Source organism: Bactrocera oleae, chromosome 2 (assembly GCF_042242935.1).
Source record: "Bactrocera oleae isolate idBacOlea1 chromosome 2, idBacOlea1, whole genome shotgun sequence".
NCBI classification, from domain to species: Eukaryota; Metazoa; Arthropoda; class Insecta; order Diptera; family Tephritidae; genus Bactrocera; species Bactrocera oleae.
In genome coordinates, this window is record NC_091536.1 from 36915460 (window position 1) to 36928511 (window position 13052).

Genomic DNA, 13052 nt, shown 5'->3' on the forward strand with positions numbered 1-13052 from the left:
ATACTTCAGCTGCGGCTGTGAAGTAATCTCCCACTCTTCTATGGTGAGTGTTAACCTTTCTTCCACCTTCCTTGTGGTTATGAGCAAGTGTTTCGTTTTCTGCTCTGCCAGCTATAAAATCATGGTAGCAAACCATTAGCGCACCCATTTATGCAATCGTTGCATTTGAGCCTGAGGTCATCTATATGTTTAGCCACTGCTCATTATAATATTTACGATATGTTGAGGAGCGCGTATTTCGTATAGAGCTTTGATTATATATGCTCATTTTGCGGAATTTAACGCATTTCTCACGTCCAGAGTAATTAGCGCACAATACTTTTTTGTGCCACCTTTCCATCTTTAGCACACAAACTGGGTCTTATAGTCATGGCTTCCTTTAGGGCTCTGTTGGGTATGCCATCTATTCCAGGCGCTTTGTTGTTTCTTATTCTTTTAGCTATGGTCAACATTTCATCTTCAATGACCAACTATGGTGATTCTGCAGCATCGTTTCGTGGCTTAACGACCCGCCTACTCTTCTCATAAAGGATTCTCTATTAGGCTGCTGGGACTTTTTAAATTGGGATATGCAAATTACAATGTACGCAGTTCCCCATGGGTCTATGTTCGCTTCATCACAGAGCTTTTCGAAACTGTTTCTTTTGCTGCAGGTAATCGCTGACTTCAGGAGCTTCTTGTGCCTTGTAAACGTTTCACTGAACTCAAGTTCGTTTGCTCCACTCTGGTTACGCAGTAGGCGACGTCTGAATGAGTGACCAAGTTTCCTTAGCGTGGCTATTTCTTCGTTCCACTAATATACTGGCTTTTGTTTATTACGGTATGTTGTCCTAATAGTTGCGTCGCATGTTGCGATCAGTGCTTTCCGCACTGCGGATACCAAGTGGGCGGCGTCTACACCTGGTGTCTCTGCCGCACTCCAGACTATCTCAAAAACGTCTTTATCGAAATCGTTTTGAAACGCATTGAAACGATCTAAAATTACATTTCAAACGGTGACTTGGATTGCTGTTTCTAAATGCTGTAATTTTCACTGCAATCTCGCAGCTTCAGATCGCGTAGTCGGTTTCTCAACTCTACTTTCGGCAATAAATTCCAGTGCATCATTATTGCAGACCACTCTTTTTCTAATGCATAACGTGCATCATGTCGAGCAGACCAACGAGTTTGAGAAAGACTCTTAACTCTTAAATTTGTACGCTGTACTAAAATCTCCCAACGATGTGTAGATATAGTAAAGAAATTGTGGTGTTCTTGCAAAGTAGAAAATAAAATTTGTTTACCAATTATTTCGATGATTCAAAAAATTTAATATCGAAAATTACGGGATTTATTTTTTATGAAAAATTATTTTTATAAACAAAAAATGTTTTGATACTTTTGAATAAATATCAAAATGATATTCAATACATGCAATACTAGGGTATTTTTTTCACACTAAAAACAAATTGAGAAGTTACTCAGATTTAGTAGTTTCAAAATGCTTCACACACGGGTGTTGTTAATCTCACTAAAGGTACAGAAAGTAAAGAGCATTACTCGATAAGGACTATAATTAATCTATTAAAAAATTACCATCTTACCTATATAATTGAATTATAATATATTCTATAGAAAATGGTTTATAAAAGCTAATCTGAACCAATTTTTGAAAAAGATTGTCTAAACGTTTTTTCGCCTCAAAAATTCTGCCTCACGGACCTAGGCGTAAATTCATCACTGACGGTAAGATTTACTAAAAAATCGAAAGAGATTTTTCATAGATCATTCAATTTTTGTATTTTCCTGGTAATAAAAAAACAAAAAAGGAAACTGTAAGGAGGAGTACCTTCCTGTTACAATTAAGAAGTAATACTTGGAGAGACTGTCCTAAAAGTGTCTAAGAACCTATTTTTCAGAGTACCAAGCGAAAAAAGTTTCCTTCTTTTATATATCGTATTGGACATTGATGCGAAGCTATTGGCCGGCAGCAAATTCTCTGATAGAGTAGTGGATGTAAAGGCCTGAGATCTGGGTCAAATGTTTTAGTTCGCGATAGTCACTTTTCCGAATGTGTGCGTAAAATTATCACTTTTTTCTGATTGAGATCTACGAACAAAACTTGAATGTACGAAAGTCAGGTGTATAACTGACTGTCGTCCACCTTTATTAAAAACGGATATGTTGTTTGTATTTATTTAATAGCTTATTATCAAGGGAAGCAAAATCTTTCAGTAGGGCTTTACCCATACTATGTGTGTTTTTTATTGGCAGTCACAAGCTATTAGTATATTTCTTTCACTTCGGACATCAGTCACAAAACAGTCGATAATTCTTCATAAATCTTAATCCAAAAATTTTAATAGATATTATTATATGCCATTTTTGCTCGAACAAAGCCGTTTAAAAAGTAAAAGGTTTTGAGGTGAGTTAGGGTTAAACAGGTTACAGACGCTTTATTTCCTAAGTCGTCGATCAGTTTGCAATATCACCGTTTCTATATGGTTCACTGAGTAAGGTCAAGTGCATCCCCTTCAGACTTTTTTAACAGGCCTGTGCTGCTTGACAATCGTTTAGGTTAGGCTGTAAAAACTTCATATTCATTGTAGTATTTGTGCCGCTTCCATGTATAACAGGTGTCTGACGCTCCCTCTAAAAGGATCAGTTTCATCATAACCTTCTGTCTCCCTTACTCCATCTTGTTCACAGTTCATAGCGGTCATATCAAGGCATCTAAAAGACCATTGTGGGTGACTGTATTCTCTGATACAGCATATTATTGGTATTTTAGTTTTAGGGGGCTTACGGCTCTTGGTTTAACTTTTGTAACCACAATATTCCACGGTCGCTTCAATAAGGGTCAAGAGGATTATTAACTAAACCTTTGGTTAGTTGAGTAATAGTGGGTTTACGGAGTTTTCTAAAGTGTTAGAGATTGCGAGATCATTTGCTATTATTAATCGCTTTGCTTGACATATCAATTTTGTATTCGTTTGAATATTAGGCAAATTTATGCGAGTTATGCTCATCTGTTGTTGGTTGATCAGTGTGCTTAGTGCGGCCTCTTTTTGGCTGAATGACCAATCTATAAATTCAGCCAGTGCCTATTTTAGTATTTGCAATATGTTATCAATCTAGACGGTCACACGTACCAGTAACTTTTCGAAAAACTCAATAAATTCACTTTTTTGTTGTTGTTAATATGATCATAATTTTCGAACTGGTAAGACCGCGCCTTAGATCGCTTTTGAACGCACACGTTCAATATGAATCGCGGCAGTATATATGTATTTGTAATAAATTGTGTTGTTGAAAAAAAAAAATGTTTAATATTGGTTTTGCTTTATTATTTCTTCAGTTTTTCCTACGTTTTTCTATAAAATGCCAAAAAAAAAAAACGAAGAAAAGCTTGTTTTACTATAAAGGAAAAAACTCAACATCTGCATTGGAGGAAAAAATGATTGAAACCACTGTGAAAAATTCACAAAATCTTTGAATATATTAAAATTTTAATATAAATATAAATAATAATATAAAATATAAAACTTGCATTGTGAACACGCGAAACTGTGTAAACGTTTTGAGCCATGTATGTGCATGTTCAGACGAAGACTATTTTTGCCGCCAAAACCGGTTTTCGTTGGCGATCTGAAGGAGGCAAGACAAACGGACCCTGCCGCTCATGCTCGGGTGGCACGCTTTTTTTACTGATACATTAAAACAACTGATTTCTCAACTTTCAACACTTTACGAAGTGAATTAAATGTGTTAGCTCTGAATTAATAAATGTTTTTTATTATTTTATATTGAATATTAATACATCGAAGCATTGCTTTCCAAAACATTTCATCAAATACATTTAAATTTTAAGTTTTCTTTAATTTTCATTGTTTTACTTTTTTTATTAGTGATCTTAAACGGCGGCAAAAAGCTCACCATTCACCTATAATTTTAGTCGGATTACAATCTGGCCATTCTAGTCGTGCCAATTTCTAAACGTCAATACCCACCTTATTCAGTCAAGTGTCAAAACAGGGAACGTATATTATAGAGAAGGTTCAATTGCGGACCAGCGTGTGAATTGTCAAAACCTAACAAGTTTCGATGAGTGAATTTCACCACAGCTAGTTAAGAAGAAGAAATTTTAACGGTGGCGCGTAAGTAGATCTGAGCATTGTATGAAAATTATGCTCAGAAATTTGCATTGATTTTACAGCCGCATGTAAGCTTTTTGGCATTTTTTATACGTTTATACAATATGTTTATATGCAATCTATGAAGTTCATCGTGCGAATTTTTATGCATTGTAAGTAAACAAATCTGTGAGCGCACATTTCTTAATATTGATAATAGCATTATTTTTCTTACATAGCACTCAAAATGCTCAAATCTGCTATTTTGGAGTCGGCAGGAGTAAAACTCTGGTGAGATCCGATTAAAATTTGTTTGTAGTAAAATCCTCTAATGTTAACCCTCCATCAAGGAGAACATTTTGATAATCGGCACACCATGAACCTTCTCTATGATATACGCTCTCTGTTTATAATAGGCAACACAAAAATCAGATCAATACATGATATACATACATGTGTGTTCGATCGGTGTGTACACAAGTATGTCGGTATGGCCTTTTTTTTTTTTTGTATAGTAGGGGAACTTTAATCCGCTAAACCTAACCAACTCATGTGTCTCCAACGGAACCACCAGATTAAGTAGGAGAGAAAAGGGCATTAAAGTCTCCTCTACGGTACGGACTGACTGACTCAAAATTTATTCTAAGTATCTCAGTTTTGTCATAATTAGAGCTGCCGCTTCGCTGACAGCTTTCCATTTTTTAGAGGACTGACACATATATGCTGTTAAAGTTTCCACCGTTAGACTACCACCGAGTGTAGATTTTAACTTTTTTCTAATATTTAAAAAACGGGAGCACTGAAAAAATACGCCTTTGGAGTCTTCTATGCATTCTGTACACGTTGGATAATACGGACTAATATCATAATGAATTTTGAAGATATACTTTCTAAAGCATCCATGCTCACTCAGTATTTGGGTTAGATGGAAATCCAGGTCCCCATGTCACCTGTCTATCCACGAATGAATGTCCGGAATCAGTATGTGGATACATCATCTTTTAGAAGAGGTTTGCTACCGCTGCTGCCACATTGTTAGGCTCTTGGTTCTCGCCTCTTCTTTTACTTTTGAAGACGGCACTGAAAGCTGGTACAGTCGCGCGAATTTATCCCCTGAATATCAATAGGCGGCATGTCGGCTAATACTTCAGCAGCATCACTTGATACCGTTCTGAAAGCACTTATTACTCGGATTGCAGAGAGCGTATGCAATACGTTTATTGGTCTAGCATATGATTTTATATCTAGCGCTTGTATCCATATTGGTGCTGCATATAATATCACGCAACTCATTACTTTTGCTATTAAAAACCGCCGGCCACACGCAGCCTTTATTGACCATCATTCGATAGGGCGTTATAAATTTTGTTTGCGTTACCGGAAGTATAGGCCAGGTGTTCCTTAAATTTTAATTTGGTCTAGTATTACTTCCAGATACTTCAGCTGCGGCTGTGAAGTAATCTCCCACTCTTCTATGGTGAGTGTTAACCTTTCTTCCACCTTCCTTGTGGTTATGAGCAAGTGTTTCGTTTTCTGCTCTGCCAGCTATAAAATCATGGTAGCAAACCATTAGCGCACCCATTTATGCAATCGTTGCATTTGAGCCTGAGGTCATCTATATGTTTAGCCACTGCTCATTATAATATTTACGATATGTTGAGGAGCGCGTATTTCGTATAGAGCTTTGATTATATATGCTCATTTTGCGGAATTTAACGCATTTCTCACGTCCAGAGTAATTAGCGCACAATACTTTTTTGTGCCACCTTTCCATCTTTAGCACACAAACTGGGTCTTATAGTCATGGCTTCCTTTAGGGCTCTGTTGGGTATGCCATCTATTCCAGGCGCTTTGTTGTTTCTTATTCTTTTAGCTATGGTCAACATTTCATCTTCAATGACCAACTATGGTGATTCTGCAGCATCGTTTCGTGGCTTAACGACCCGCCTACTCTTCTCATAAAGGATTCTCTATTAGGCTGCTGGGACTTTTTAAATTGGGATATGCAAATTACAATGTACGCAGTTCCCCATGGGTCTATGTTCGCTTCATCACAGAGCTTTTCGAAACTGTTTCTTTTGCTGCAGGTAATCGCTGACTTCAGGAGCTTCTTGTGCCTTGTAAACGTTTCACTGAACTCAAGTTCGTTTGCTCCACTCTGGTTACGCAGTAGGCGACGTCTGAATGAGTGACCAAGTTTCCTTAGCGTGGCTATTTCTTCGTTCCACTAATATACTGGCTTTTGTTTATTACGGTATGTTGTCCTAATAGTTGCGTCGCATGTTGCGATCAGTGCTTTCCGCACTGCGGATACCAAGTGGGCGGCGTCTACACCTGGTGTCTCTGCCGCACTCCAGACTATCTCAAAAACGTCTTTATCGAAATCGTTTTGAAACGCATTGAAACGATCTAAAATTACATTTCAAACGGTGACTTGGATTGCTGTTTCTAAATGCTGTAATTTTCACTGCAATCTCGCAGCTTCAGATCGCGTAGTCGGTTTCTCAACTCTACTTTCGGCAATAAATTCCAGTGCATCATTATTGCAGACCACTCTTTTTCTAATGCATAACGTGCATCATGTCGAGCAGACCAACGAGTTTGAGAAAGACTCTTAACTCTTAAATTTGTACGCTGTACTAAAATCTCCCAACGATGTGTAGATATAGTAAAGAAATTGTGGTGTTCTTGCAAAGTAGAAAATAAAATTTGTTTACCAATTATTTCGATGATTCAAAAAATTTAATATCGAAAATTACGGGATTTATTTTTTATGAAAAATTATTTTTATAAACAAAAAATGTTCTGATACTTTTGAATAAATATCAAAATGATATTCAATACATGCAATACTAGGGTATTTTTTTCACACTAAAAACAAATTGAGAAGTTACTCAGATTTAGTAGTTTCAAAATGCTTCACACACGGGTGTTGTTAATCTCACTAAAGGTACAGAAAGTAAAGAGCATTACTCGATAAGGACTATAATTAATCTATTAAAAAATTACCATCTTACCTATATAATTGAATTATAATATATTCTATAGAAAATGGTTTATAAAAGCTAATCTGAACCAATTTTTGAAAAAGATTGTCTAAACGTTTTTTCGCCTCAAAAATTCTGCCTCACGGACCTAGGCGTAAATTCATCACTGACGGTAAGATTTACTAAAAAATCGAAAGAGATTTTTCATAGATCATTCAATTTTTGTATTTTCCTGGTAATAAAAAAACAAAAAAGGAAACTGTAAGGAGGAGTACCTTCCTGTTACAATTAAGAAGTAATACTTGGAGAGACTGTCCTAAAAGTGTCTAAGAACCTATTTTTCAGAGTACCAAGCGAAAAAAGTTTCCTTCTTTTATATATCGTATTGGACATTGATGCGAAGCTATTGGCCGGCAGCAAATTCTCTGATAGAGTAGTGGATGTAAAGGCCTGAGATCTGGGTCAAATGTTTTAGTTCGCGATAGTCACTTTTCCGAATGTGTGCGTAAAATTATCACTTTTTTCTGATTGAGATCTACGAACAAAACTTGAATGTACGAAAGTCAGGTGTATAACTGACTGTCGTCCACCTTTATTAAAAACGGATATGTTGTTTGTATTTATTTAATAGCTTATTATCAAGGGAAGCAAAATCTTTCAGTAGGGCTTTACCCATACTATGTGTGTTTTTTATTGGCAGTCACAAGCTATTAGTATATTTCTTTCACTTCGGACATCAGTCACAAAACAGTCGATAATTCTTCATAAATCTTAATCCAAAAATTTTAATAGATATTATTATATGCCATTTTTGCTCGAACAAAGCCGTTTAAAAAGTAAAAGGTTTTGAGGTGAGTTAGGGTTAAACAGGTTACAGACGCTTTATTTCCTAAGTCGTCGATCAGTTTGCAATATCACCGTTTCTATATGGTTCACTGAGTAAGGTCAAGTGCATCCCCTTCAGACTTTTTTAACAGGCCTGTGCTGCTTGACAATCGTTTAGGTTAGGCTGTAAAAACTTCATATTCATTGTAGTATTTGTGCCGCTTCCATGTATAACAGGTGTCTGACGCTCCCTCTAAAAGGATCAGTTTCATCATAACCTTCTGTCTCCCTTACTCCATCTTGTTCACAGTTCATAGCGGTCATATCAAGGCATCTAAAAGACCATTGTGGGTGACTGTATTCTCTGATACAGCATATTATTGGTATTTTAGTTTTAGGGGGCTTACGGCTCTTGGTTTAACTTTTGTAACCACAATATTCCACGGTCGCTTCAATAAGGGTCAAGAGGATTATTAACTAAACCTTTGGTTAGTTGAGTAATAGTGGGTTTACGGAGTTTTCAAAAGTGTTAGAGATTGCGCGATCATTTGCTATTATTAATCGCTTTGCTTGACATATCAATTTTGTATTCGTTTGAATATTAGGCAAATTTATGCGAGTTATGCTCATCTTGGTTGGTTGATCAGTGTACTTAGTTCGGCCTCTTTTTGGCTGAATGACCAATCTTTAAATTCAGCCAGTGCCTATTTCAGTATTTGCAATATGTTATCAATCTGTACGGTCACACGTACCAGTAACTTTTCGAAAAACTCAATAAATTCACTTTTTTGTTGTTGTTAATATGCTCATAATTTTCGAACTGGTAAGACCGCTTTTGAACGCACACGTTCAATATGAATCGCGGCAGTATATATGTATTTGTAATAAATTGTGTTGTTGAAAACAACATTTTTAATATTGGTTTTGCTTTATTATTTCTTCAGTTTTTCCTACGATTTTCTATAAAATGCCGAAAAAACGAAGAAAAGCTTGTTTTACTATAAAGAAAAAAACTCAACATCTGCATTGGAGGAAAAAATGATTGAAACCACTGTAAAAAATTCACAAAATCTTTTTAAATATTAAAATTTGAATATAAATATAAATAATAATATAAAATATAAAACTTGCATTGTGAACACGCGAAACTGTGTAAACGTTATGAGCCATGTATGTGCATGTTCAGACGAAGGCTATTTTTGCCGCCAAAACCGGTTTTCGTTGGCGATCTCAACGAGGCAAAACAAACGGACCCTGCCGCTTATGCTCGGGTGGCACGCTTTGTGTTCTTTGCCGTAATGGCTTGCTGCTACGCAACTCAACATTCCTTTCCCTTTGAAATTCGTTTCACGGTTGCAACAACGCTCGGTTTTAAAGGAATATTTAAATTATGTTTAGAAATGTAAATATTATTACCCCTCGTTTGTATGTAATACGCATATTAGAATGCAAATATGCAAAGTATATAATAATAATTTAATTAATTTATTTACTCGTTAGGAATAAAATAAATATATAATTTTAAGTCAGCCAATGAGATTGGTTCTGACTGATCCTTTATTTGTATAATATTTCACCGTATTCACATGTACTTCAATATTGAATATATTGCACTTAAACTTAACAAGTGTTACAAGTAGTAACTTGTTACTCGGCAGTCGATAATGATAAAGTGACTCCGAGGCTATTGTTCCAGTTGCTTACATAGGCTATGCTTATCGCTGCTCATACTATTGAGATACTGGTTGTTTACTAGTAAATAACTATTTGGGTTGTTATTGTTAGTGCGCTTCCATTGTTCTAAGATAAAATTGTTTTGATGATTTTTCTTTAATGTTTACTGAAACATAAGGTTGTGGTTAAAGGTTAAAGTATTAACTCGCGCAATACTTTTTTGTGCCACCTTTCCATCTTTAGCACACAAACTGGGTTTTATAGTCATGGCATCCTTTAGGGCTCTGTTGGGTATGCCATCTATTCCAGGCGCTTTGTTGTTTCTAATTCTTTTAGCTATGGTCAATATTTCATCTTCAATGACCAACTATGGTGGTTCTGCAGTATCGTTTCGTGGCTTAATGACCCGACTACTCTTCTCATAAAGGATGCTCTATTAGGCTGCTGGGACTTTTTAAATTTGGATATGCAAATTACAATGTACGCAGTTCCCAATGGGTCTATGTTCGCTTTATCACAGAGCTTTTCGAAAATGTTTCTTTTGCTGCGGGTAATCGCTGACTTCAGTAGCTTCTTGTGCCTTGTAAACGTTTCACTGAACTCAATTTCGTTTGCTCCACTCTGGTTACACTGTAGGCGACGTCTGGATGTGTGACCAAGTTTCCTTAGCGTGGCTATTTCCTCGTTCCACTAATATACTGGCCTTCGTTTAGTACGGTATGTTGTCCTACGCATAGTTACGTCGCATGTTGCGACCAGTGCTTTCCGCACTGCGGATACCAAGTGGGCGGCGTCTACACCTCAAAAACGTCTTTATCGAAATCGTTTTGCCTCCACCTTTGCTTTTTGGGAGAATTCCTGCTAGGGGGATCCGTTTCCCAGGAGAAAAAAACTTTAGCAATTATAGCAGAGTGATCGCTATTTGTGTAGATGTCTGACACCTCCCACTTAATGTGTCTGCTCAGAGTGTCATTAGTAATCATTAGGTCTATTATAGAACCTTTCTTTCTTTTTTGGTAGGTTTTTTTCGTGTCGCTATTCATTAACGTGAGGTTCGTTTGGCTCAAGAATTTTAAAATCAGACGCCCACGATGTACACAGGTTTGTTCTTTTGCTGCCCCAAGCAGTAGACCATGCGTTAAAGTCGCCCGCCATTATTATTGGTGATTTGCCTCTGATTTCTAGGGACAGCTCCAGGAGAAAGTCTTCAACATCTTTAACTGATGCGCTGGAACGGACATAGCGGCTTACAAAATATATGCCTTGTATTTTTGCCCATGTGAAACCATTGTGAGCTTGAGTGGAGTGCGACATAAAAGGTTTCCCTTTGCAAGACCATATTTCTGCCTTGCCAATTCTGTCTGTGATCCAAGTGCTTTCCGAACGCTGGCAGTATTGCTCGCTTAATAACGCGATATCAAAATTTTTTTCTATAATCGTTTGTTTGAGCAGGTCTTGTGTTGCAACACAGTGATTTAGATTTAGCTCCAATATCCTCATTTTTTTAGTGACGTCATCATCTTCAGATATTTCGGGTACTTCGTAATCAAGATGGAGTGCTCCCCTTACAGAGCATGCATTTTGGAGCATTTGGGTATATCTTTGCAACGTGTCCTCCAGTTCCACAATGCGTGCAAAGAGACGACCCATCAGTCGGGTTGCAACATTTTTGTGCCATATGTCCCTGGTTGAAACACTTAAAACAACGCGGAATAGGCGAGTATTTCCAGAGGCGACAGATCGATCACCTTATCCTAACTATGCCCAGTTTTAGTGCAGCCTTGGCATCCTGAGCACGCAGGCATATAAGAGTTATTTGTGTGAAACTACGGTTTTTTTCAAACTTTTGACGCTTGTTTTTTCAAGGTTTTGGATCCCACACTCCTTTTGTAGTGCCTGCAGATTTCTTCAGAAGTTGTAATTTCGTCTAGGTTCTTACACACTATTGTAACGTTGTGGGATTTTGGTTGGATCACCTCCATTTCACCCACCGTTCCCTCTAAGCCGCTTTGGAACGATTCGGCTTTCTTGTTTGCCTGATTTTTTAATTCAATCAGTAGGTCTTAGTAGGTCATAGTTTTCCGTATGTAGGTCACGTTTGAACCCAACTCTTCAAGACCGCTGTCGCTTTTTATCTTCCGCGAAATGTCAGCATATGACGCGCCCTCCTTTTTGGTTATAATGATGGTGTTCGGTTTTGTTCTTATATTTTTCTGAGTTGGTTTCTTCTTTTCACAATGTCCACCCATTTTTCGCCTGCTCTATATTGACCGCTAGTGTTTTCTTTTAATATACTCGTGGACTCACTGGTTGTTGGCTGCACCTTTTCAACAGCTTATTTTGGTTTTTTCGTGGGGGGTAAGTACCCCGATGTCTTTCGCAGCCGTTTTGGGGTATTTATCTCTTTATAAATGGGAGACACTTGGGTTGTTTTCCCAACCACAACTTTGTTATACAGGCTATTCAATAGATCGCGCATATCTTGGTTAACGTGTCTTTGACCAGCCATCATATTTTCCAACTCCTTTAGTTTACTACCCAGTTTGTTGAAATAATCAGAAGTTCCACTATTTTCTGATTTTTGGATATTTTCTGAATTTTGGACATTTGGAAAACACATAGTGTCAAAGTTATAGTAATATTGAAGAGAAAAACACAAAGCATCGGATAATTTATTGTTTACATACAGTCTACAGTAAATATGTCTACTTTTAGCCTGCATCGTGCCACATACACTATGTACATATTGCCGCTAAATCTATTTGCATAAGTGTAGATTTCCCTGCGACCCAACCGAAATGATTGTTTATTTCTAGTTGTCAAGATACTTGTTTTGACAGGTTCATGGTGTGTCAAAATGGTTCGCTTGACGGAGGGTTACTCGCCAACATTGGAGGATTTCACCACAACAAATTATAAGCGGATTTCACCAGAGTTTTACCCCTGCCAACTCGAAAATAGCAGAATTGAGCATTTTGAATGTTAAATGAGAAAAATTATCCTAATTTCAATGTTAAGAAATGTACGCTTACAGATTCGTTTATTTACAATGCGAAAACGACTTTGCATATAATTTAAAGGTATTCTGCATATACAAGCATATGCGCAACCTAATTAGAAAACTATTAATTGCGGGCTGAAGGGTTGAAGACGGGATTGCCTCAATTATCTATTTAATGGACTGCTTCAGTTCAGTCAGATTTCTGGGTTTCATTTTGTACACCTCTTGCTTGATATAACCCCATAAGAAAATATCCAGCGGTCGCAAACATTCTTATACATATATATATTATATTATATATATATATATATATGTATGTATAATTATGTGTGCATGTAAACAAACATGAAAGTACTCATTATGTTTGTTAATTTGTCTACATGGAACATATGTACACTCATTGTCAGGAACAACCAGTGGCAGACTTTCATCCTGGAGGGAAAATTTCCTTCC